The sequence below is a fragment of the Osmerus eperlanus genome, chromosome 15, assembly GCF_963692335.1.
Source record: "Osmerus eperlanus chromosome 15, fOsmEpe2.1, whole genome shotgun sequence".
Taxonomy (NCBI): domain Eukaryota; kingdom Metazoa; phylum Chordata; class Actinopteri; order Osmeriformes; family Osmeridae; genus Osmerus; species Osmerus eperlanus.
In genome coordinates this window covers 32,074-54,800 of record NC_085032.1, presented here as the reverse complement: position 1 = coordinate 54,800, position 22,727 = coordinate 32,074, and the positions used below count along the sequence as shown (strand labels likewise).

Sequence of the window (22,727 nt, the reverse complement as noted above, 5' to 3'; positions counted from 1 at the left end):
ACGGTCCACGCAAGAGCAGGGCATTGGCCGGGAATCGAACCCCGGCCTCCCGCGTGACAGGCGAGAATTCTACCACTGAACCACCAACGCTTCCGTGACGAATCAGACGTGACGTCACGTGACAGAACGCCGTCATGCCGTCACGCTAAGACGGGAGGCGAGGGGGTTAGAAAGGGTTACAAAAGGGTTACAAAAGCCAGAGAGATGCACAGTCTCTTTCGTGAGTCATTCCGTCGGCCTCACGGTGGGGTTCCATGGTGTAACGGTCAGCACTCTGGACTCTGAATCCAGCAATCCGAGTTCAAATCTCGGTGGAACCTACAAGAGCTTTTTATCTGAGAACCCAAACCCGCCCTTGACAGCGGCTGCTTGGTTTCAACCTTCTTCTCAGGACACAGGGTTTGGGACCAATCATCGTCCTGTGAAGAACTGCTGGAAGATCCGGGCGTGGTTGAAGTCAGCCCCTGCTGGACAGATGGTTCCACGTGTCCCGCTTTTTTTGTGCAAGTGTAACGCTGAAGAATACGCGTTGTTCAGTTATTGCTAAAGGGACATGTAAAACCATGCCCCCTAATAGTGTTACCATGGTGTTGGTGTGGGGACAGTGGGATGGGGGCTGCATTCGCCCATTCTTGTGTGGAGCGGTGCGGGGTGAACCCCCTTCTTGGGATGTTCGGGATAAATCCCCTTTCATGAAGTTACAAACACAAATATTCATGTTTTTCATATAATGTTGTTAAGAAGAGCCAAGTTAGCTACTTTAAATGATGTTATTCATCTAGTCTAGGTAACTTCAGTCATTTGAGGAGTGATGCGATGGTTCTGATAGCCGCACGTGTTAGCGACGAGAAACGTAAAACTATACGATCACGACTCATTTTCTGTTCTATTGTAAATGTGTTTTTGCTCATTCTTGTTTGGAGCCATGCCGGATGTCCCGAATAGCCACCCGGTCATCTTACTGCAACACACGAATGTCTGACAGAAATAAAGTGTCCTTCAAATCAAGTTCTGTGAGATGCCAGTGAACCACACTAAGCAAAAAGAGCATTTCTCCCCGTCAGGGAATTGAACCCTGGTCTCCCGCGTGACAGGCGGGGATACTGACCACTAGAAAGGGTTACAAAAGGGTTACAAAAGCCAGAGAGATGCACAGTCTCTTTCGTGAGTCTTTCCGTCGGCCTCACGGTGGGGTTCCATGGTGTAACGGTCAGCACTCTGGACTCTGAATCCAGCAATCCGAGTTCAAATCTCGGTGGAACCTACAAGAGCTTTTTATCTGAGAACCCAAACCCGCCCTTGACAGCGGCTGCTTGGTTTCAACCTTCTTCTCAGGACACAGGGTTTGGGACCAATCATCGTCCTGTGAAGAACTGCTGGAAGATCCGGGCGTGGTTGAAGTCAGCCCCTGCTGGACAGATGGTTCCACGTGTCCCGCTTTTTTGTGCAAGTGTAACGCTGAAGAATACGCGTTGTTCAGTTATTGCTAAAGGGACATGTAAAACCATGCCCCCTAATAGTGTTACCATGGTGTTGGTGTGGGGACAGTGGGATGGGGGCTGCATTCGCCCATTCTTGTGTGGAGCGGTGCGGGGTGAACCCCCTTCTTGGGATGTTCGGGATAAATCCCCTTTCATCAAGTTACAAACACAAATATTCGTGTTTTTCATATAATGTTGTTAAGAAGAGCCAAGTTAGCTACTTTAAATGATGTTATTCATCTAGTCTAGGTAACTTCAGTCATTTGAGGAGTGATGCGATGGTTCTGATAGCCGCACGTGTTAGCGACGAGAAACGTAAAACTATACGATCACGACTCATTTTCTGTTCTATTGTAAATGTGTTTTTGCTCATTCTTGTTTGGAGCCATGCCGGATGTCCCGAATAGCCACCCGGTCATCTTACTGCAACACACGAATGTCTGACAGAAATAAAGTGTCCTTCAAATCAAGTTCTGTGAGATGCCAGTGAACCACACTAAGCAAAAAGAGCATTTCTTCCCGTCAGGTCTCCCGCGTGACAGGCGGGGATACTGACCACTATACTAAAGAGGACACGGTAGTCTGACTCGGAGCGCCGTGCTAGCTCACGAGGTTACACGCGGCAAAGAGGCCAAATCAACTGAAAGCAAGGCCAACGACGGTCCACGCAAGAGCAGGGCATTGGCCGGGAATCGAACCCCGGCCTCCCGCGTGACAGGCGAGAATTCTACCACTGAACCACCAACGCTTCCGTGACGAGCCAGACGTGACGTCACGTGACAGAACGCCGTCATGCCGTCACGCTAAGACGGGAGGCGAGGGGGTTAGAAAGGGTTACAAAAGGGTTACAAAAGCCAGAGAGATGCACAGTCTCTTTCGTGAGTCTTTCCGTCGGCCTCACGGTGGGGTTCCATGGTGTAACGGTCAGCACTCTGGACTCTGAATCCAGCAATCCGAGTTCAAATCTCGGTGGAACCTACAAGAGCTTTTTATCTGAGAACCCAAACCCGCCCTTGACAGCGGCTGCTTGGTTTCAACCTTCTTCTCAGGACACAGGGTTTGGGACCAATCATCGTCCTGTGAAGAACTGCTGGAAGATCCGGGCGTGGTTGAAGTCAGCCCCTGCTGGACAGATGGTTCCACGTGTCCCGCTTTTTTTGTGCAAGTGTAACGCTGAAGAATACGCGTTGTTCAGTTATTGCTAAAGGGACATGTAAAACCATGCCCCCTAATAGTGTTACCATGGTGTTGGTGTGGGGACAGTGGGATGGGGGCTGCATTCGCCCATTCTTGTGTGGAGCGGTGCGGGGTGAACCCCCTTCTTGGGATGTTCGGGATAAATCCCCTTTCATGAAGTTACAAACACAAATATTCGTGTTTTTCATATAATGTTGTTAAGAAGAGCCAAGTTAGCTACTTTAAATGATGTTATTCATCTAGTCTAGGTAACTTCAGTCATTTGAGGAGTGATGCGATGGTTCTGATAGCCGCACGTGTTAGCGACGAGAAACGTAAAACTATACGATCACGACTCATTTTCTGTTCTATTGTAAATGTGTTTTTGCTCATTCTTGTTTGGAGCCATGCCGGATGTCCCGAATAGCCACCCGGTCATCTTACTGCAACACACGAATGTCTGACAGAAATAAAGTGTCCTTCAAATCAAGTTCTGTGAGATGCCAGTGAACCACACTAAGCAAAAAGAGCATTTCTCCCCGTCAGGGAATTGAACCCTGGTCTCCCGCGTGACAGGCGGGGATACTGACCACTAGAAAGGGTTACAAAAGGGTTACAAAAGCCAGAGAGATGCACAGTCTCTTTCGTGAGTCTTTCCGTTGGCCTCACGGTGGGGTTCCATGGTGTAACGGTCAGCACTCTGGACTCTGAATCCAGCAATCCGAGTTCAAATCTCGGTGGAACCTACAAGAGCTTTTTATCTGAGAACCCAAACCCGCCCTTGACAGCGGCTGCTTGGTTTCAACCTTCTTCTCAGGACACAGGGTTTGGGACCAATCATCGTCCTGTGAAGAACTGCTGGAAGATCCGGGCGTGGTTGAAGTCAGCCCCTGCTGGACAGATGGTTCCACGTGTCCCGCTTTTTTGTGCAAGTGTAACGCTGAAGAATACGCGTTGTTCAGTTATTGCTAAAGGGACATGTAAAACCATGCCCCCTAATAGTGTTACCATGGTGTTGGTGTGGGGACAGTGGGATGGGGGCTGCATTCGCCCATTCTTGTGTGGAGCGGTGCGGGGTGAACCCCCTTCTTGGGATGTTCGGGATAAATCCCCTTTCATCAAGTTACAAACACAAATATTCGTGTTTTTCATATAATGTTGTTAAGAAGAGCCAAGTTAGCTACTTTAAATGATGTTATTCATCTAGTCTAGGTAACTTCAGTCATTTGAGGAGTGATGCGATGGTTCTGATAGCCGCACGTGTTAGCGACGAGAAACGTAAAACTATACGATCACGACTCATTTTCTGTTCTATTGTAAATGTGTTTTTGCTCATTCTTGTTTGGAGCCATGCCGGATGTCCCGAATAGCCACCCGGTCATCTTACTGCAACACACGAATGTCTGACAGAAATAAAGTGTCCTTCAAATCAAGTTCTGTGAGATGCCAGTGAACCACACTAAGCAAAAAGAGCATTTCTTCCCGTCAGGTCTCCCGCGTGACAGGCGGGGATACTGACCACTATACTAAAGAGGACACGGTAGTCTGACTCGGAGCGCCGTGCTAGCTCACGAGGTTACACGCGGCAAAGAGGCCAAATCAACTGAAAGCAAGGCCAACGACGGTCCACGCAAGAGCAGGGCATTGGCCGGGAATCGAACCCCGGCCTCCCGCGTGACAGGCGAGAATTCTACCACTGAACCACCAACGCTTCCGTGACGAGCCAGACGTGACGTCACGTGACAGAACGCCGTCATGCCGTCACGCTAAGACGGGAGGCGAGGGGGTTAGAAAGGGTTACAAAAGGGTTACAAAAGCCAGAGAGATGCACAGTCTCTTTCGTGAGTCTTTCCGTCGGCCTCACGGTGGGGTTCCATGGTGTAACGGTCAGCACTCTGGACTCTGAATCCAGCAATCCGAGTTCAAATCTCGGTGGAACCTACAAGAGCTTTTTATCTGAGAACCCAAACCCGCCCTTGACAGCGGCTGCTTGGTTTCAACCTTCTTCTCAGGACACAGGGTTTGGGACCAATCATCGTCCTGTGAAGAACTGCTGGAAGATCCGGGCGTGGTTGAAGTCAGCCCCTGCTGGACAGATGGTTCCACGTGTCCCGCTTTTTTTGTGCAAGTGTAACGCTGAAGAATACGCGTTGTTCAGTTATTGCTAAAGGGACATGTAAAACCATGCCCCCTAATAGTGTTACCATGGTGTTGGTGTGGGGACAGTGGGATGGGGGCTGCATTCGCCCATTCTTGTGTGGAGCGGTGCGGGGTGAACCCCCTTCTTGGGATGTTCGGGATAAATCCCCTTTCATGAAGTTACAAACACAAATATTCATGTTTTTCATATAATGTTGTTAAGAAGAGCCAAGTTAGCTACTTTAAATGATGTTATTCATCTAGTCTAGGTAACTTCAGTCATTTGAGGAGTGATGCGATGGTTCTGATAGCCGCACGTGTTAGCGACGAGAAACGTAAAACTATACGATCACGACTCATTTTCTGTTCTATTGTAAATGTGTTTTTGCTCATTCTTGTTTGGAGCCATGCCGGATGTCCCGAATAGCCACCCGGTCATCTTACTGCAACACACGAATGTCTGACAGAAATAAAGTGTCCTTCAAATCAAGTTCTGTGAGATGCCAGTGAACCACACTAAGCAAAAAGAGCATTTCTCCCCGTCAGGGAATTGAACCCTGGTCTCCCGCGTGACAGGCGGGGATACTGACCACTAGAAAGGGTTACAAAAGGGTTACAAAAGCCAGAGAGATGCACAGTCTCTTTCGTGAGTCTTTCCGTCGGCCTCACGGTGGGGTTCCATAGGGTTAGGGTTAGGGTTAGGGTTAGGGTTAGGGTTAGGGTTAGGGTTAGGTTTGTGGAAAGGTCTCAGCCCAACGATGGGCTGGAGTTGCACTGGCACAAGTCCTGTGTTTTTATTCAATGTTTTTTTTGGCCCCAGAAAAGGTGAAGAGGAGGATTATTATATTCCCATCCAGGTAGGTATCCTAGCAGGTAAGTATCCCAGGTAAGTCAACCACTAAATACCCTATACTTTAGATCTGTGTTGATCTTTTTTCTTTTTTTGTCCTACAGGAACCCTTCTGCCCCCTACTGGTCATCACAGGTAAGTATCACAGGTAAGTAAGTATGTGCATATATACACTCTTTTCTGATTCCTGGTATTGTTAATAACTTTTTTCTCTTTCCCCAGGAATCCCTCACCTCCCACTCGGAAGACAGCAGGGGGTATGCAACCTTTAGATGTTTATAATAATAAATCACTCATCCATAATTTTAGCATTCTCTCTGCGGTTTCAGTGGTCCAGAGAACTGGATCCTGTCCCGTTACCTGGAATTGGAGTTTATCCATCTCAGGTAACGTTTGAAAAGGAGATTTACTATCAACATAAAAGTTAAAATCGTCAAACAATTCTTGCTGGTCCTTAGCCAACCTGTCCGAGAAATGAATGAATGGCACGTAGACAACAGCTTTAGGAAATCGTTTTTGACAGGTTTTCCCAAGCTGCTGCAGTTGTTTCACGGTGGTCGTGGGTTTCTGTCTGTCGAGACAGTTAACCATCCCTACTGACAGGATGACATGCTCTGTGTTAGAGTTAGGTGTCAATTTCTCTAGTATCCCCCTTAAATGATGACAGTTCGCTCCTGGGAAACTGTCAACTTGGATAAGATCATCCTTAAAAGTAGGGATAGCCGAGAGATTACCGTCCCCCACCACCACTATGGGTTTCACTACGTCTAACTGCCAATCTTGTATTTTCCTCCAACAGGTCGGATGGATAACGGGCTCCTCTCGATGGAGGACCTTTGGCTGTGACTGGCTGAGGGCGTGACGGTAAGTAGGTTCCAGGGAAAGGGAAGGGAGGAGGGGGGAGGGGGGAGGGTTGGGGTAAGGTATAGGAAAGGGAGGGTTGGGGTGAGGTATAGGAGAGGGAGGGTTGGGGTTAGGATGAGGGATCAGGGAGGGGTTAAGTCCCCTTTCCACCATGGGGTTTGGGGAAGGGGGAGGATTAGATTTGGGGAAGGGAGGGTTGGGGTTAGGGTTCAGGGTCAAGGTGGGGTTAGGACCCCTTATACCCACCATGGTGTCACTCAACCGCGTCAACAGCATTTTGGGAGGGAAACTGGTCTCCACTGTTGGGGGTGGGCTGGCAATAGTCGAGCTAATTGCCACCTCACTGCCACTACTGGGGGCAACTTGGACCCTCTCCCTCACAATTTCAGAGACCCCAGATGTAAAGTTCAGGGCCTCTTTAAAGGTAAGTAAGGTAGTTCCAACTGTGTTTGACCCATGTGACTGTTTGATGTTTTTTGTTTTCCCCACAGGAGATGTACCAGAGACCTCTGGAGTTTCCCTCATCCCTACCAAAGGTAAGTATCCATCCCCCTGGGTGACCACACTGGTGCTGGAGTCCTCCTCAATTGGAGTTAGGACCCCCATACCCATGGACGCAGGCAATGGTGGGAAGTCTTCCGGATTCATCGGCCGGAAGGCTTGAGAAGAAGGATTTTCTCCTGGAGAGGTGAGTAATTCCCGCAATGTTTTCACTGATGTTGTTGTGAATTTGCGTTTGTATCTCAACCTTCCCCAGCCCACCGCCACTCGAAAAGCCTCCTCATCCATCCCAGGTAAGTCACCCAGTAAAAAGACCAACATATCATCATAATGACATTTTAAAATTTCCAAGTTCCCCTCTAACCATTTGTTGGTGTTCATTTTCACCTTACTGGTGGTCTCAAACGAGGGGGACGCAGGTTTAATAAAAGTTGTTAATTTATTAACCTGCCTCTGCATCCCTTTTGGACAGGATCCCTTGGAGATGGAGTCATCCAGGATCTCTGTGTGATGCAGAGCTTGGAGAAGTTTAAAATAAATTTTGGCCAGTGGGACATTCAGGCATTTGGGTCGGTTTATCCCGTTTCCTGTATCTGTTGGTCCCACTTCCATCCTCCTTATAAAAAGTAAAACCGCTAAAATTGCTAAAAGTATTTCTAAAATGTCTCAATAAAATTGTTCAGACATCAATAAAATGCATCTATGGCCTATGGTATTTTCCTATTTAGTCCTTTTATTGCACATAGAAGATTAATGGCCTTTAGAAAAGCCTGTCTAAAAGAGAGCCCTTACTGCAAGGGTTGTCTTTTTTTGCCCCAATGACACCTGTTCAGGGTGAAGATGGCCCCTTCCTTGGTCAGTCCCTGTAGAACTGCACACTGTGCTTTTGAACAAGAGGTTCCAAACCAGGAATAAGGTAAGTGCACCACACACCCACACACACACTCACCCCACACAAAGAGGGAACTGAGCCAACCAGGGTTCTCTCCCCTGCTCATAAAGTGCCAAGTACTGGGTGCAAAAATGTGCAACTGTTTGTTTAAAACCAAGGACTAAAAAAAGTTCAAAGATGGACTGGGTCCACTCTGAATAAAACCATAGGTTAAAATGCACTCTAAAAGTTTTTGCCCCCCATAAAAGAATAAAAGAGTAAAAGAATAAAAGAAGGAGCTCCTAACGTTTCACCTTCATAAGGCTTCCTCAGAGGAGAACTGAGTTGGATGAGGCAGACAGGAAGTTAAGTAGTGGAAGGGGGGCGGGGGCTTGGCCACTTCCTGTGGTTTCTAATTGGCCAATCTGCCATACCCCTCTCACACCCTCTTGTGTTCAATTAAGGCTTAATTAGGCCCAACACTTTCTTTGTAAAAGTTGCCAGTTACTTAATTCCTAACTAAAACCTCAAGAAAAAAATGAAGTAAAAGGGGAATTTAAAAATATTTACAAAAAATAAGACACTGGACTAGGCTCTGGCTGGGTTAGGTTTGTGGAAAGGTCTCAGCCCAACGATGGGCTGGAGTTGCACTGGCACAAGTCCTGTGTTTTTATTCAATGTTTTTTTTGGCCCCAGAAAAGAAGGTGAAGAGGAGGATTATTATATTCCCATCCAGGTAGGTATCCTAGCAGGTAAGTATCCCAGGTAAGTCAACCACTAAATACCCTATACTTTAGATCTGTGTTGATCTTTTTTCTTTTTTTGTCCTACAGGAACCCTTCTGCCCCCTACTGGTCATCACAGGTAAGTATCACAGGTAAGTAAGTATGTGCATATATACACTCTTTTCTGATTCCTGGTATTGTTAATAACTTTTTTCTCTTTCCCCAGGAATCCCTCACCTCCCACTCGGAAGACAGCAGGGGGTATGCAACCTTTAGATGTTTATAATAATAAATCACTCATCCATAATTTTAGCATTCTCTCTGCGGTTTCAGTGGTCCAGAGAACTGGATCCTGTCCCGTTACCTGGAATTGGAGTTTATCCATCTCAGGTAACGTTTGAAAAGGAGATTTACTATCAACATAAAAGTTAAAATCGTCAAACAATTCTTGCTGGTCCTTAGCCAACCTGTCCGAGAAATGAATGAATGGCACGTAGACAACAGCTTTAGGAAATCGTTTTTGACAGGTTTTCCCAAGCTGCTGCAGTTGTTTCACGGTGGTCGTGGGTTTCTGTCTGTCGAGACAGTTAACCATCCCTACTGACAGGATGACATGCTCTGTGTTAGAGTTAGGTGTCAATTTCTCTAGTATCCCCCTTAAATGATGACAGTTCGCTCCTGGGAAACTGTCAACTTGGATAAGATCATCCTTAAAAGTAGGGATAGCCGAGAGATTACCGTCCCCCACCACCACTATGGGTTTCACTACGTCTAACTGCCAATCTTGTATTTTCCTCCAACAGGTCGGATGGATAACGGGCTCCTCTCGATGGAGGACCTTTGGCTGTGACTGGCTGAGGGCGTGACGGTAAGTAGGTTCCAGGGAAAGGGAAGGGAGGAGGGGGGAGGGGGGAGGGTTGGGGTAAGGTATAGGAAAGGGAGGGTTGGGGTGAGGTATAGGAGAGGGAGGGTTGGGGTTAGGATGAGGGATCAGGGAGGGGTTAAGTCCCCTTTCCACCATGGGGTTTGGGGAAGGGGGAGGATTAGATTTGGGGAAGGGAGGGTTGGGGTTAGGGTTCAGGGTCAAGGTGGGGTTAGGACCCCTTATACCCACCATGGTGTCACTCAACCGCGTCAACAGCATTTTGGGAGGGAAACTGGTCTCCACTGTTGGGGGTGGGCTGGCAATAGTCGAGCTAATTGCCACCTCACTGCCACTACTGGGGGCAACTTGGACCCTCTCCCTCACAATTTCAGAGACCCCAGATGTAAAGTTCAGGGCCTCTTTAAAGGTAAGTAAGGTAGTTCCAACTGTGTTTGACCCATGTGACTGTTTGATGTTTTTTGTTTTCCCCACAGGAGATGTACCAGAGACCTCTGGAGTTTCCCTCATCCCTACCAAAGGTAAGTATCCATCCCCCTGGGTGACCACACTGGTGCTGGAGTCCTCCTCAATTGGAGTTAGGACCCCCATACCCATGGACGCAGGCAATGGTGGGAAGTCTTCCGGATTCATCGGCCGGAAGGCTTGAGAAGAAGGATTTTCTCCTGGAGAGGTGAGTAATTCCCGCAATGTTTTCACTGATGTTGTTGTGAATTTGCGTTTGTATCTCAACCTTCCCCAGCCCACCGCCACTCGAAAAGCCTCCTCATCCATCCCAGGTAAGTCACCCAGTAAAAAGACCAACATATCATCATAATGACATTTTAAAATTTCCAAGTTCCCCTCTAACCATTTGTTGGTGTTCATTTTCACCTTACTGGTGGTCTCAAACGAGGGGGACGCAGGTTTAATAAAAGTTGTTAATTTATTAACCTGCCTCTGCATCCCTTTTGGACAGGATCCCTTGGAGATGGAGTCATCCAGGATCTCTGTGTGATGCAGAGCTTGGAGAAGTTTAAAATAAATTTTGGCCAGTGGGACATTCAGGCATTTGGGTCGGTTTATCCCGTTTCCTGTATCTGTTGGTCCCACTTCCATCCTCCTTATAAAAAGTAAAACCGCTAAAATTGCTAAAAGTATTTCTAAAATGTCTCAATAAAATTGTTCAGACATCAATAAAATGCATCTATGGCCTATGGTATTTTCCTATTTAGTCCTTTTATTGCACATAGAAGATTAATGGCCTTTAGAAAAGCCTGTCTAAAAGAGAGCCCTTACTGCAAGGGTTGTCTTTTTTTGCCCCAATGACACCTGTTCAGGGTGAAGATGGCCCCTTCCTTGGTCAGTCCCTGTAGAACTGCACACTGTGCTTTTGAACAAGAGGTTCCAAACCAGGAATAAGGTAAGTGCACCACACACCCACACACACACTCACCCCACACAAAGAGGGAACTGAGCCAACCAGGGTTCTCTCCCCTGCTCATAAAGTGCCAAGTACTGGGTGCAAAAATGTGCAACTGTTTGTTTAAAACCAAGGACTAAAAAAAGTTCAAAGATGGACTGGGTCCACTCTGAATAAAACCATAGGTTAAAATGCACTCTAAAAGTTTTTGCCCCCCATAAAAGAATAAAAGAGTAAAAGAATAAAAGAAGGAGCTCCTAACGTTTCACCTTCATAAGGCTTCCTCAGAGGAGAACTGAGTTGGATGAGGCAGACAGGAAGTTAAGTAGTGGAAGGGGGGCGGGGGCTTGGCCACTTCCTGTGGTTTCTAATTGGCCAATCTGCCATACCCCTCTCACACCCTCTTGTGTTCAATTAAGGCTTAATTAGGCCCAACACTTTCTTTGTAAAAGTTGCCAGTTACTTAATTCCTAACTAAAACCTCAAGAAAAAAATGAAGTAAAAGGGGAATTTAAAAATATTTACAAAAAATAAGACACTGGACTAGGCTCTGGCTGGGTTAGGTTTGTGGAAAGGTCTCAGCCCAACGATGGGCTGGAGTTGCACTGGCACAAGTCCTGTGTTTTTATTCAATGTTTTTTTTGGCCCCAGAAAAGAAGGTGAAGAGGAGGATTATTATATTCCCATCCAGGTAGGTATCCTAGCAGGTAAGTATCCCAGGTAAGTCAACCACTAAATACCCTATACTTTAGATCTGTGTTGATCTTTTTTCTTTTTTTGTCCTACAGGAACCCTTCTGCCCCCTACTGGTCATCACAGGTAAGTATCACAGGTAAGTAAGTATGTGCATATATACACTCTTTTCTGATTCCTGGTATTGTTAATAACTTTTTTCTCTTTCCCCAGGAATCCCTCACCTCCCACTCGGAAGACAGCAGGGGGTATGCAACCTTTAGATGTTTATAATAATAAATCACTCATCCATAATTTTAGCATTCTCTCTGCGGTTTCAGTGGTCCAGAGAACTGGATCCTGTCCCGTTACCTGGAATTGGAGTTTATCCATCTCAGGTAACGTTTGAAAAGGAGATTTACTATCAACATAAAAGTTAAAATCGTCAAACAATTCTTGCTGGTCCTTAGCCAACCTGTCCGAGAAATGAATGAATGGCACGTAGACAACAGCTTTAGGAAATCGTTTTTGACAGGTTTTCCCAAGCTGCTGCAGTTGTTTCACGGTGGTCGTGGGTTTCTGTCTGTCGAGACAGTTAACCATCCCTACTGACAGGATGACATGCTCTGTGTTAGAGTTAGGTGTCAATTTCTCTAGTATCCCCCTTAAATGATGACAGTTCGCTCCTGGGAAACTGTCAACTTGGATAAGATCATCCTTAAAAGTAGGGATAGCCGAGAGATTACCGTCCCCCACCACCACTATGGGTTTCACTACGTCTAACTGCCAATCTTGTATTTTCCTCCAACAGGTCGGATGGATAACGGGCTCCTCTCGATGGAGGACCTTTGGCTGTGACTGGCTGAGGGCGTGACGGTAAGTAGGTTCCAGGGAAAGGGAAGGGAGGAGGGGGGAGGGGGGAGGGTTGGGGTAAGGTATAGGAAAGGGAGGGTTGGGGTGAGGTATAGGAGAGGGAGGGTTGGGGTTAGGATGAGGGATCAGGGAGGGGTTAAGTCCCCTTTCCACCATGGGGTTTGGGGAAGGGGGAGGATTAGATTTGGGGAAGGGAGGGTTGGGGTTAGGGTTCAGGGTCAAGGTGGGGTTAGGACCCCTTATACCCACCATGGTGTCACTCAACCGCGTCAACAGCATTTTGGGAGGGAAACTGGTCTCCACTGTTGGGGGTGGGCTGGCAATAGTCGAGCTAATTGCCACCTCACTGCCACTACTGGGGGCAACTTGGACCCTCTCCCTCACAATTTCAGAGACCCCAGATGTAAAGTTCAGGGCCTCTTTAAAGGTAAGTAAGGTAGTTCCAACTGTGTTTGACCCATGTGACTGTTTGATGTTTTTTGTTTTCCCCACAGGAGATGTACCAGAGACCTCTGGAGTTTCCCTCATCCCTACCAAAGGTAAGTATCCATCCCCCTGGGTGACCACACTGGTGCTGGAGTCCTCCTCAATTGGAGTTAGGACCCCCATACCCATGGACGCAGGCAATGGTGGGAAGTCTTCCGGATTCATCGGCCGGAAGGCTTGAGAAGAAGGATTTTCTCCTGGAGAGGTGAGTAATTCCCGCAATGTTTTCACTGATGTTGTTGTGAATTTGCGTTTGTATCTCAACCTTCCCCAGCCCACCGCCACTCGAAAAGCCTCCTCATCCATCCCAGGTAAGTCACCCAGTAAAAAGACCAACATATCATCATAATGACATTTTAAAATTTCCAAGTTCCCCTCTAACCATTTGTTGGTGTTCATTTTCACCTTACTGGTGGTCTCAAACGAGGGGGACGCAGGTTTAATAAAAGTTGTTAATTTATTAACCTGCCTCTGCATCCCTTTTGGACAGGATCCCTTGGAGATGGAGTCATCCAGGATCTCTGTGTGATGCAGAGCTTGGAGAAGTTTAAAATAAATTTTGGCCAGTGGGACATTCAGGCATTTGGGTCGGTTTATCCCGTTTCCTGTATCTGTTGGTCCCACTTCCATCCTCCTTATAAAAAGTAAAACCGCTAAAATTGCTAAAAGTATTTCTAAAATGTCTCAATAAAATTGTTCAGACATCAATAAAATGCATCTATGGCCTATGGTATTTTCCTATTTAGTCCTTTTATTGCACATAGAAGATTAATGGCCTTTAGAAAAGCCTGTCTAAAAGAGAGCCCTTACTGCAAGGGTTGTCTTTTTTTGCCCCAATGACACCTGTTCAGGGTGAAGATGGCCCCTTCCTTGGTCAGTCCCTGTAGAACTGCACACTGTGCTTTTGAACAAGAGGTTCCAAACCAGGAATAAGGTAAGTGCACCACACACCCACACACACACTCACCCCACACAAAGAGGGAACTGAGCCAACCAGGGTTCTCTCCCCTGCTCATAAAGTGCCAAGTACTGGGTGCAAAAATGTGCAACTGTTTGTTTAAAACCAAGGACTAAAAAAAGTTCAAAGATGGACTGGGTCCACTCTGAATAAAACCATAGGTTAAAATGCACTCTAAAAGTTTTTGCCCCCCATAAAAGAATAAAAGAGTAAAAGAATAAAAGAAGGAGCTCCTAACGTTTCACCTTCATAAGGCTTCCTCAGAGGAGAACTGAGTTGGATGAGGCAGACAGGAAGTTAAGTAGTGGAAGGGGGGCGGGGGCTTGGCCACTTCCTGTGGTTTCTAATTGGCCAATCTGCCATACCCCTCTCACACCCTCTTGTGTTCAATTAAGGCTTAATTAGGCCCAACACTTTCTTTGTAAAAGTTGCCAGTTACTTAATTCCTAACTAAAACCTCAAGAAAAAAATGAAGTAAAAGGGGAATTTAAAAATATTTACAAAAAATAAGACACTGGACTAGGCTCTGGCTGGGTTAGGTTTGTGGAAAGGTCTCAGCCCAACGATGGGCTGGAGTTGCACTGGCACAAGTCCTGTGTTTTTATTCAATGTTTTTTTTGGCCCCAGAAAAGAAGGTGAAGAGGAGGATTATTATATTCCCATCCAGGTAGGTATCCTAGCAGGTAAGTATCCCAGGTAAGTCAACCACTAAATACCCTATACTTTAGATCTGTGTTGATCTTTTTTCTTTTTTTGTCCTACAGGAACCCTTCTGCCCCCTACTGGTCATCACAGGTAAGTATCACAGGTAAGTAAGTATGTGCATATATACACTCTTTTCTGATTCCTGGTATTGTTAATAACTTTTTTCTCTTTCCCCAGGAATCCCTCACCTCCCACTCGGAAGACAGCAGGGGGTATGCAACCTTTAGATGTTTATAATAATAAATCACTCATCCATAATTTTAGCATTCTCTCTGCGGTTTCAGTGGTCCAGAGAACTGGATCCTGTCCCGTTACCTGGAATTGGAGTTTATCCATCTCAGGTAACGTTTGAAAAGGAGATTTACTATCAACATAAAAGTTAAAATCGTCAAACAATTCTTGCTGGTCCTTAGCCAACCTGTCCGAGAAATGAATGAATGGCACGTAGACAACAGCTTTAGGAAATCGTTTTTGACAGGTTTTCCCAAGCTGCTGCAGTTGTTTCACGGTGGTCGTGGGTTTCTGTCTGTCGAGACAGTTAACCATCCCTACTGACAGGATGACATGCTCTGTGTTAGAGTTAGGTGTCAATTTCTCTAGTATCCCCCTTAAATGATGACAGTTCGCTCCTGGGAAACTGTCAACTTGGATAAGATCATCCTTAAAAGTAGGGATAGCCGAGAGATTACCGTCCCCCACCACCACTATGGGTTTCACTACGTCTAACTGCCAATCTTGTATTTTCCTCCAACAGGTCGGATGGATAACGGGCTCCTCTCGATGGAGGACCTTTGGCTGTGACTGGCTGAGGGCGTGACGGTAAGTAGGTTCCAGGGAAAGGGAAGGGAGGAGGGGGGAGGGGGGAGGGTTGGGGTAAGGTATAGGAAAGGGAGGGTTGGGGTGAGGTATAGGAGAGGGAGGGTTGGGGTTAGGATGAGGGATCAGGGAGGGGTTAAGTCCCCTTTCCACCATGGGGTTTGGGGAAGGGGGAGGATTAGATTTGGGGAAGGGAGGGTTGGGGTTAGGGTTCAGGGTCAAGGTGGGGTTAGGACCCCTTATACCCACCATGGTGTCACTCAACCGCGTCAACAGCATTTTGGGAGGGAAACTGGTCTCCACTGTTGGGGGTGGGCTGGCAATAGTCGAGCTAATTGCCACCTCACTGCCACTACTGGGGGCAACTTGGACCCTCTCCCTCACAATTTCAGAGACCCCAGATGTAAAGTTCAGGGCCTCTTTAAAGGTAAGTAAGGTAGTTCCAACTGTGTTTGACCCATGTGACTGTTTGATGTTTTTTGTTTTCCCCACAGGAGATGTACCAGAGACCTCTGGAGTTTCCCTCATCCCTACCAAAGGTAAGTATCCATCCCCCTGGGTGACCACACTGGTGCTGGAGTCCTCCTCAATTGGAGTTAGGACCCCCATACCCATGGACGCAGGCAATGGTGGGAAGTCTTCCGGATTCATCGGCCGGAAGGCTTGAGAAGAAGGATTTTCTCCTGGAGAGGTGAGTAATTCCCGCAATGTTTTCACTGATGTTGTTGTGAATTTGCGTTTGTATCTCAACCTTCCCCAGCCCACCGCCACTCGAAAAGCCTCCTCATCCATCCCAGGTAAGTCACCCAGTAAAAAGACCAACATATCATCATAATGACATTTTAAAATTTCCAAGTTCCCCTCTAACCATTTGTTGGTGTTCATTTTCACCTTACTGGTGGTCTCAAACGAGGGGGACGCAGGTTTAATAAAAGTTGTTAATTTATTAACCTGCCTCTGCATCCCTTTTGGACAGGATCCCTTGGAGATGGAGTCATCCAGGATCTCTGTGTGATGCAGAGCTTGGAGAAGTTTAAAATAAATTTTGGCCAGTGGGACATTCAGGCATTTGGGTCGGTTTATCCCGTTTCCTGTATCTGTTGGTCCCACTTCCATCCTCCTTATAAAAAGTAAAACCGCTAAAATTGCTAAAAGTATTTCTAAAATGTCTCAATAAAATTGTTCAGACATCAATAAAATGCATCTATGGCCTATGGTATTTTCCTATTTAGTCCTTTTATTGCACATAGAAGATTAATGGCCTTTAGAAAAGCCTGTCTAAAAGAGAGCCCTTACTGCAAGGGTTGTCTTTTTTTGCCCCAATGACACCTGTTCAGGGTGAAGATGGCCCCTTCCTTGGTCAGTCCCTGTAGAACTGCACACTGTGCTTTTGAACAAGAGGTTCCAAACCAGGAATAAGGTAAGTGCACCACACACCCACACACACACTCACCCCACACAAAGAGGGAACTGAGCCAACCAGGGTTCTCTCCCCTGCTCATAAAGTGCCAAGTACTGGGTGCAAAAATGTGCAACTGTTTGTTTAAAACCAAGGACTAAAAAAAGTTCAAAGATGGACTGGGTCCACTCTGAATAAAACCATAGGTTAAAATGCACTCTAAAAGTTTTTGCCCCCCATAAAAGAATAAAAGAGTAAAAGAATAAAAGAAGGAGCTCCTAACGTTTCACCTTCATAAGGCTTCCTCAGAGGAGAACTGAGTTGGATGAGGCAGACAGGAAGTTAAGTAGTGGAAGGGGGGCGGGGGCTTGGCCACTTCCTGTGGTTTCTAATTGGCCAATCTGCCATACCCCTCTCACACCCTCTTGTGTTCAATTAAGGCTTAATTAGGCCCAACACTTTCTTTGTAAAAGTTGCCAGTTACTTAATTCCTAACTAAAACCTCAAGAAAAAAATGAAGTAAAAGGGGAATTTAAAAATATTTACAAAAAATAAGACACTGGACTAGGCTCTGGCTGGGTTAGGTTTGTGGAAAGGTCTCAGCCCAACGATGGGCTGGAGTTGCACTGGCACAAGTCCTGTGTTTTTATTCAATGTTTTTTTTGGCCCCAGAAAAGAAGGTGAAGAGGAGGATTATTATATTCCCATCCAGGTAGGTATCCTAGCAGGTAAGTATCCCAGGTAAGTCAACCACTAAATACCCTATACTTTAGATCTGTGTTGATCTTTTTTCTTTTTTTGTCCTACAGGAACCCTTCTGCCCCCTACTGGTCATCACAGGTAAGTATCACAGGTAAGTAAGTATGTGCATATATACACTCTTTTCTGATTCCTGGTATTGTTAATAACTTTTTTCTCTTTCCCCAGGAATCCCTCACCTCCCACTCGGAAGACAGCAGGGGGTATGCAACCTTTAGATGTTTATAATAATAAATCACTCATCCATAATTTTAGCATTCTCTCTGCGGTTTCAGTGGTCCAGAGAACTGGATCCTGTCCCGTTACCTGGAATTGGAGTTTATCCATCTCAGGTAACGTTTGAAAAGGAGATTTACTATCAACATAAAAGTTAAAATCGTCAAACAATTCTTGCTGGTCCTTAGCCAACCTGTCCGAGAAATGAATGAATGGCACGTAGACAACAGCTTTAGGAAATCGTTTTTGACAGGTTTTCCCAAGCTGCTGCAGTTGTTTCACGGTGGTCGTGGGTTTCTGTCTGTCGAGACAGTTAACCATCCCTACTGACAGGATGACATGCTCTGTGTTAGAGTTAGGTGTCAATTTCTCTAGTATCCCCCTTAAATGATGACAGTTCGCTCCTGGGAAACTGTCAACTTGGATAAGATCATCCTTAAAAGTAGGGATAGCCGAGAGATTACCGTCCCCCACCACCACTATGGGTTTCACTACGTCTAACTGCCAATCTTGTATTTTCCTCCAACAGGTCGGATGGATAACGGGCTCCTCTCGATGGAGGACCTTTGGCTGTGACTGGCTGAGGGCGTGACGGTAAGTAGGTTCCAGGGAAAGGGAAGGGAGGAGGGGGGAGGGGGGAGGGTTGGGGTAAGGTATAGGAAAGGGAGGGTTGGGGTGAGGTATAGGAGAGGGAGGGTTGGGGTTAGGATGAGGGATCAGGGAGGGGTTAAGTCCCCTTTCCACCATGGGGTTTGGGGAAGGGGGAGGATTAGATTTGGGGAAGGGAGGGTTGGGGTTAGGGTTCAGGGTCAAGGTGGGGTTAGGACCCCTTATACCCACCATGGTGTCACTCAACCGCGTCAACAGCATTTTGGGAGGGAAACTGGTCTCCACTGTTGGGGGTGGGCTGGCAATAGTCGAGCTAATTGCCACCTCACTGCCACTACTGGGGGCAACTTGGACCCTCTCCCTCACAATTTCAGAGACCCCAGATGTAAAGTTCAGGGCCTCTTTAAAGGTAAGTAAGGTAGTTCCAACTGTGTTTGACCCATGTGACTGTTTGATGTTTTTTGTTTTCCCCACAGGAGATGTACCAGAGACCTCTGGAGTTTCCCTCATCCCTACCAAAGGTAAGTATCCATCCCCCTGGGTGACCACACTGGTGCTGGAGTCCTCCTCAATTGGAGTTAGGACCCCCATACCCATGGACGCAGGCAATGGTGGGAAGTCTTCCGGATTCATCGGCCGGAAGGCTTGAGAAGAAGGATTTTCTCCTGGAGAGGTGAGTAATTCCCGCAATGTTTTCACTGATGTTGTTGTGAATTTGCGTTTGTATCTCAACCTTCCCCAGCCCACCGCCACTCGAAAAGCCTCCTCATCCATCCCAGGTAAGTCACCCAGTAAAAAGACCAACATATCATCATAATGACATTTTAAAATTTCCAAGTTCCCCTCTAACCATTTGTTGGTGTTCATTTTCACCTTACTGGTGGTCTCAAACGAGGGGGACGCAGGTTTAATAAAAGTTGTTAATTTATTAACCTGCCTCTGCATCCCTTTTGGACAGGATCCCTTGGAGATGGAGTCATCCAGGATCTCTGTGTGATGCAGAGCTTGGAGAAGTTTAAAATAAATTTTGGCCAGTGGGACATTCAGGCATTTGGGTCGGTTTATCCCGTTTCCTGTATCTGTTGGTCCCACTTCCATCCTCCTTATAAAAAGTAAAACCGCTAAAATTGCTAAAAGTATTTCTAAAATGTCTCAATAAAATTGTTCAGACATCAATAAAATGCATCTATGGCCTATGGTATTTTCCTATTTAGTCCTTTTATTGCACATAGAAGATTAATGGCCTTTAGAAAAGCCTGTCTAAAAGAGAGCCCTTACTGCAAGGGTTGTCTTTTTTTGCCCCAATGACACCTGTTCAGGGTGAAGATGGCCCCTTCCTTGGTCAGTCCCTGTAGAACTGCACACTGTGCTTTTGAACAAGAGGTTCCAAACCAGGAATAAGGTAAGTGCACCACACACCCACACACACACTCACCCCACACAAAGAGGGAACTGAGCCAACCAGGGTTCTCTCCCCTGCTCATAAAGTGCCAAGTACTGGGTGCAAAAATGTGCAACTGTTTGTTTAAAACCAAGGACTAAAAAAAGTTCAAAGATGGACTGGGTCCACTCTGAATAAAACCATAGGTTAAAATGCACTCTAAAAGTTTTTGCCCCCCATAAAAGAATAAAAGAGTAAAAGAATAAAAGAAGGAGCTCCTAACGTTTCACCTTCATAAGGCTTCCTCAGAGGAGAACTGAGTTGGATGAGGCAGACAGGAAGTTAAGTAGTGGAAGGGGGGCGGGGGCTTGGCCACTTCCTGTGGTTTCTAATTGGCCAATCTGCCATACCCCTCTCACACCCTCTTGTGTTCAATTAAGGCTTAATTAGGCCCAACACTTTCTTTGTAAAAGTTGCCAGTTACTTAATTCCTAACTAAAACCTCAAGAAAAAAATGAAGTAAAAGGGGAATTTAAAAATATTTACAAAAAATAAGACACTGGACTAGGCTCTGGCTGGGTTAGGTTTGTGGAAAGGTCTCAGCCCAACGATGGGCTGGAGTTGCACTGGCACAAGTCCTGTGTTTTTATTCAATGTTTTTTTTGGCCCCAGAAAAGAAGGTGAAGAGGAGGATTATTATATTCCCATCCAGGTAGGTATCCTAGCAGGTAAGTATCCCAGGTAAGTCAACCACTAAATACCCTATACTTTAGATCTGTGTTGATCTTTTTTCTTTTTTTGTCCTACAGGAACCCTTCTGCCCCCTACTGGTCATCACAGGTAAGTATCACAGGTAAGTAAGTATGTGCATATATACACTCTTTTCTGATTCCTGGTATTGTTAATAACTTTTTTCTCTTTCCCCAGGAATCCCTCACCTCCCACTCGGAAGACAGCAGGGGGTATGCAACCTTTAGATGTTTATAATAATAAATCACTCATCCATAATTTTAGCATTCTCTCTGCGGTTTCAGTGGTCCAGAGAACTGGATCCTGTCCCGTTACCTGGAATTGGAGTTTATCCATCTCAGGTAACGTTTGAAAAGGAGATTTACTATCAACATAAAAGTTAAAATCGTCAAACAATTCTTGCTGGTCCTTAGCCAACCTGTCCGAGAAATGAATGAATGGCACGTAGACAACAGCTTTAGGAAATCGTTTTTGACAGGTTTTCCCAAGCTGCTGCAGTTGTTTCACGGTGGTCGTGGGTTTCTGTCTGTCGAGACAGTTAACCATCCCTACTGACAGGATGACATGCTCTGTGTTAGAGTTAGGTGTCAATTTCTCTAGTATCCCCCTTAAATGATGACAGTTCGCTCCTGGGAAACTGTCAACTTGGATAAGATCATCCTTAAAAGTAGGGATAGCCGAGAGATTACCGTCCCCCACCACCACTATGGGTTTCACTACGTCTAACTGCCAATCTTGTATTTTCCTCCAACAGGTCGGATGGATAACGGGCTCCTCTCGATGGAGGACCTTTGGCTGTGACTGGCTGAGGGCGTGACGGTAAGTAGGTTCCAGGGAAAGGGAAGGGAGGAGGGGGGAGGGGGGAGGGTTGGGGTAAGGTATAGGAAAGGGAGGGTTGGGGTGAGGTATAGGAGAGGGAGGGTTGGGGTTAGGATGAGGGATCAGGGAGGGGTTAAGTCCCCTTTCCACCATGGGGTTTGGGGAAGGGGGAGGATTAGATTTGGGGAAGGGAGGGTTGGGGTTAGGGTTCAGGGTCAAGGTGGGGTTAGGACCCCTTATACCCACCATGGTGTCACTCAACCGCGTCAACAGCATTTTGGGAGGGAAACTGGTCTCCACTGTTGGGGGTGGGCTGGCAATAGTCGAGCTAATTGCCACCTCACTGCCACTACTGGGGGCAACTTGGACCCTCTCCCTCACAATTTCAGAGACCCCAGATGTAAAGTTCAGGGCCTCTTTAAAGGTAAGTAAGGTAGTTCCAACTGTGTTTGACCCATGTGACTGTTTGATGTTTTTTGTTTTCCCCACAGGAGATGTACCAGAGACCTCTGGAGTTTCCCTCATCCCTACCAAAGGTAAGTATCCATCCCCCTGGGTGACCACACTGGTGCTGGAGTCCTCCTCAATTGGAGTTAGGACCCCCATACCCATGGACGCAGGCAATGGTGGGAAGTCTTCCGGATTCATCGGCCGGAAGGCTTGAGAAGAAGGATTTTCTCCTGGAGAGGTGAGTAATTCCCGCAATGTTTTCACTGATGTTGTTGTGAATTTGCGTTTGTATCTCAACCTTCCCCAGCCCACCGCCACTCGAAAAGCCTCCTCATCCATCCCAGGTAAGTCACCCAGTAAAAAGACCAACATATCATCATAATGACATTTTAAAATTTCCAAGTTCCCCTCTAACCATTTGTTGGTGTTCATTTTCACCTTACTGGTGGTCTCAAACGAGGGGGACGCAGGTTTAATAAAAGTTGTTAATTTATTAACCTGCCTCTGCATCCCTTTTGGACAGGATCCCTTGGAGATGGAGTCATCCAGGATCTCTGTGTGATGCAGAGCTTGGAGAAGTTTAAAATAAATTTTGGCCAGTGGGACATTCAGGCATTTGGGTCGGTTTATCCCGTTTCCTGTATCTGTTGGTCCCACTTCCATCCTCCTTATAAAAAGTAAAACCGCTAAAATTGCTAAAAGTATTTCTAAAATGTCTCAATAAAATTGTTCAGACATCAATAAAATGCATCTATGGCCTATGGTATTTTCCTATTTAGTCCTTTTATTGCACATAGAAGATTAATGGCCTTTAGAAAAGCCTGTCTAAAAGAGAGCCCTTACTGCAAGGGTTGTCTTTTTTTGCCCCAATGACACCTGTTCAGGGTGAAGATGGCCCCTTCCTTGGTCAGTCCCTGTAGAACTGCACACTGTGCTTTTGAA

At 46.4% G+C, this 22,727-nt stretch overlaps 8 non-coding genes across 8 annotated transcripts; 5 read left to right on the top strand and 3 right to left on the bottom strand.

Annotated features, from left to right (window-relative positions):
- Positions 1–19: 19 nt before the first annotated feature.
- trnad-guc (transfer RNA aspartic acid (anticodon GUC)) lies at positions 20–90 on the bottom strand. Its single transcript has one exon. It is a non-coding gene; the product is annotated as a tRNA-Asp (tRNA).
- Positions 91–248: 158 nt separating this feature from the next.
- Positions 249–320, top strand: trnaq-cug (transfer RNA glutamine (anticodon CUG)). The gene has a single exon. It is a non-coding gene; the product is annotated as a tRNA-Gln (tRNA).
- Positions 321–1,192: 872 nt separating this feature from the next.
- On the top strand, positions 1,193–1,264 carry trnaq-cug (transfer RNA glutamine (anticodon CUG)). Its single transcript has one exon. It is a non-coding gene; the product is annotated as a tRNA-Gln (tRNA).
- Positions 1,265–2,158: 894 nt separating this feature from the next.
- Positions 2,159–2,229, bottom strand: trnad-guc (transfer RNA aspartic acid (anticodon GUC)). The gene has a single exon. It is a non-coding gene; the product is annotated as a tRNA-Asp (tRNA).
- Positions 2,230–2,387: 158 nt separating this feature from the next.
- Positions 2,388–2,459, top strand: trnaq-cug (transfer RNA glutamine (anticodon CUG)). The gene has a single exon. It is a non-coding gene; the product is annotated as a tRNA-Gln (tRNA).
- An 872-nt stretch (positions 2,460–3,331) lies between these two features.
- Positions 3,332–3,403, top strand: trnaq-cug (transfer RNA glutamine (anticodon CUG)). Its single transcript has one exon. It is a non-coding gene; the product is annotated as a tRNA-Gln (tRNA).
- An 894-nt stretch (positions 3,404–4,297) lies between these two features.
- trnad-guc (transfer RNA aspartic acid (anticodon GUC)) lies at positions 4,298–4,368 on the bottom strand. Its single transcript has one exon. It is a non-coding gene; the product is annotated as a tRNA-Asp (tRNA).
- Positions 4,369–4,526: 158 nt separating this feature from the next.
- Positions 4,527–4,598, top strand: trnaq-cug (transfer RNA glutamine (anticodon CUG)). The gene has a single exon. It is a non-coding gene; the product is annotated as a tRNA-Gln (tRNA).
- Positions 4,599–22,727: the final 18,129 nt, after the last annotated feature.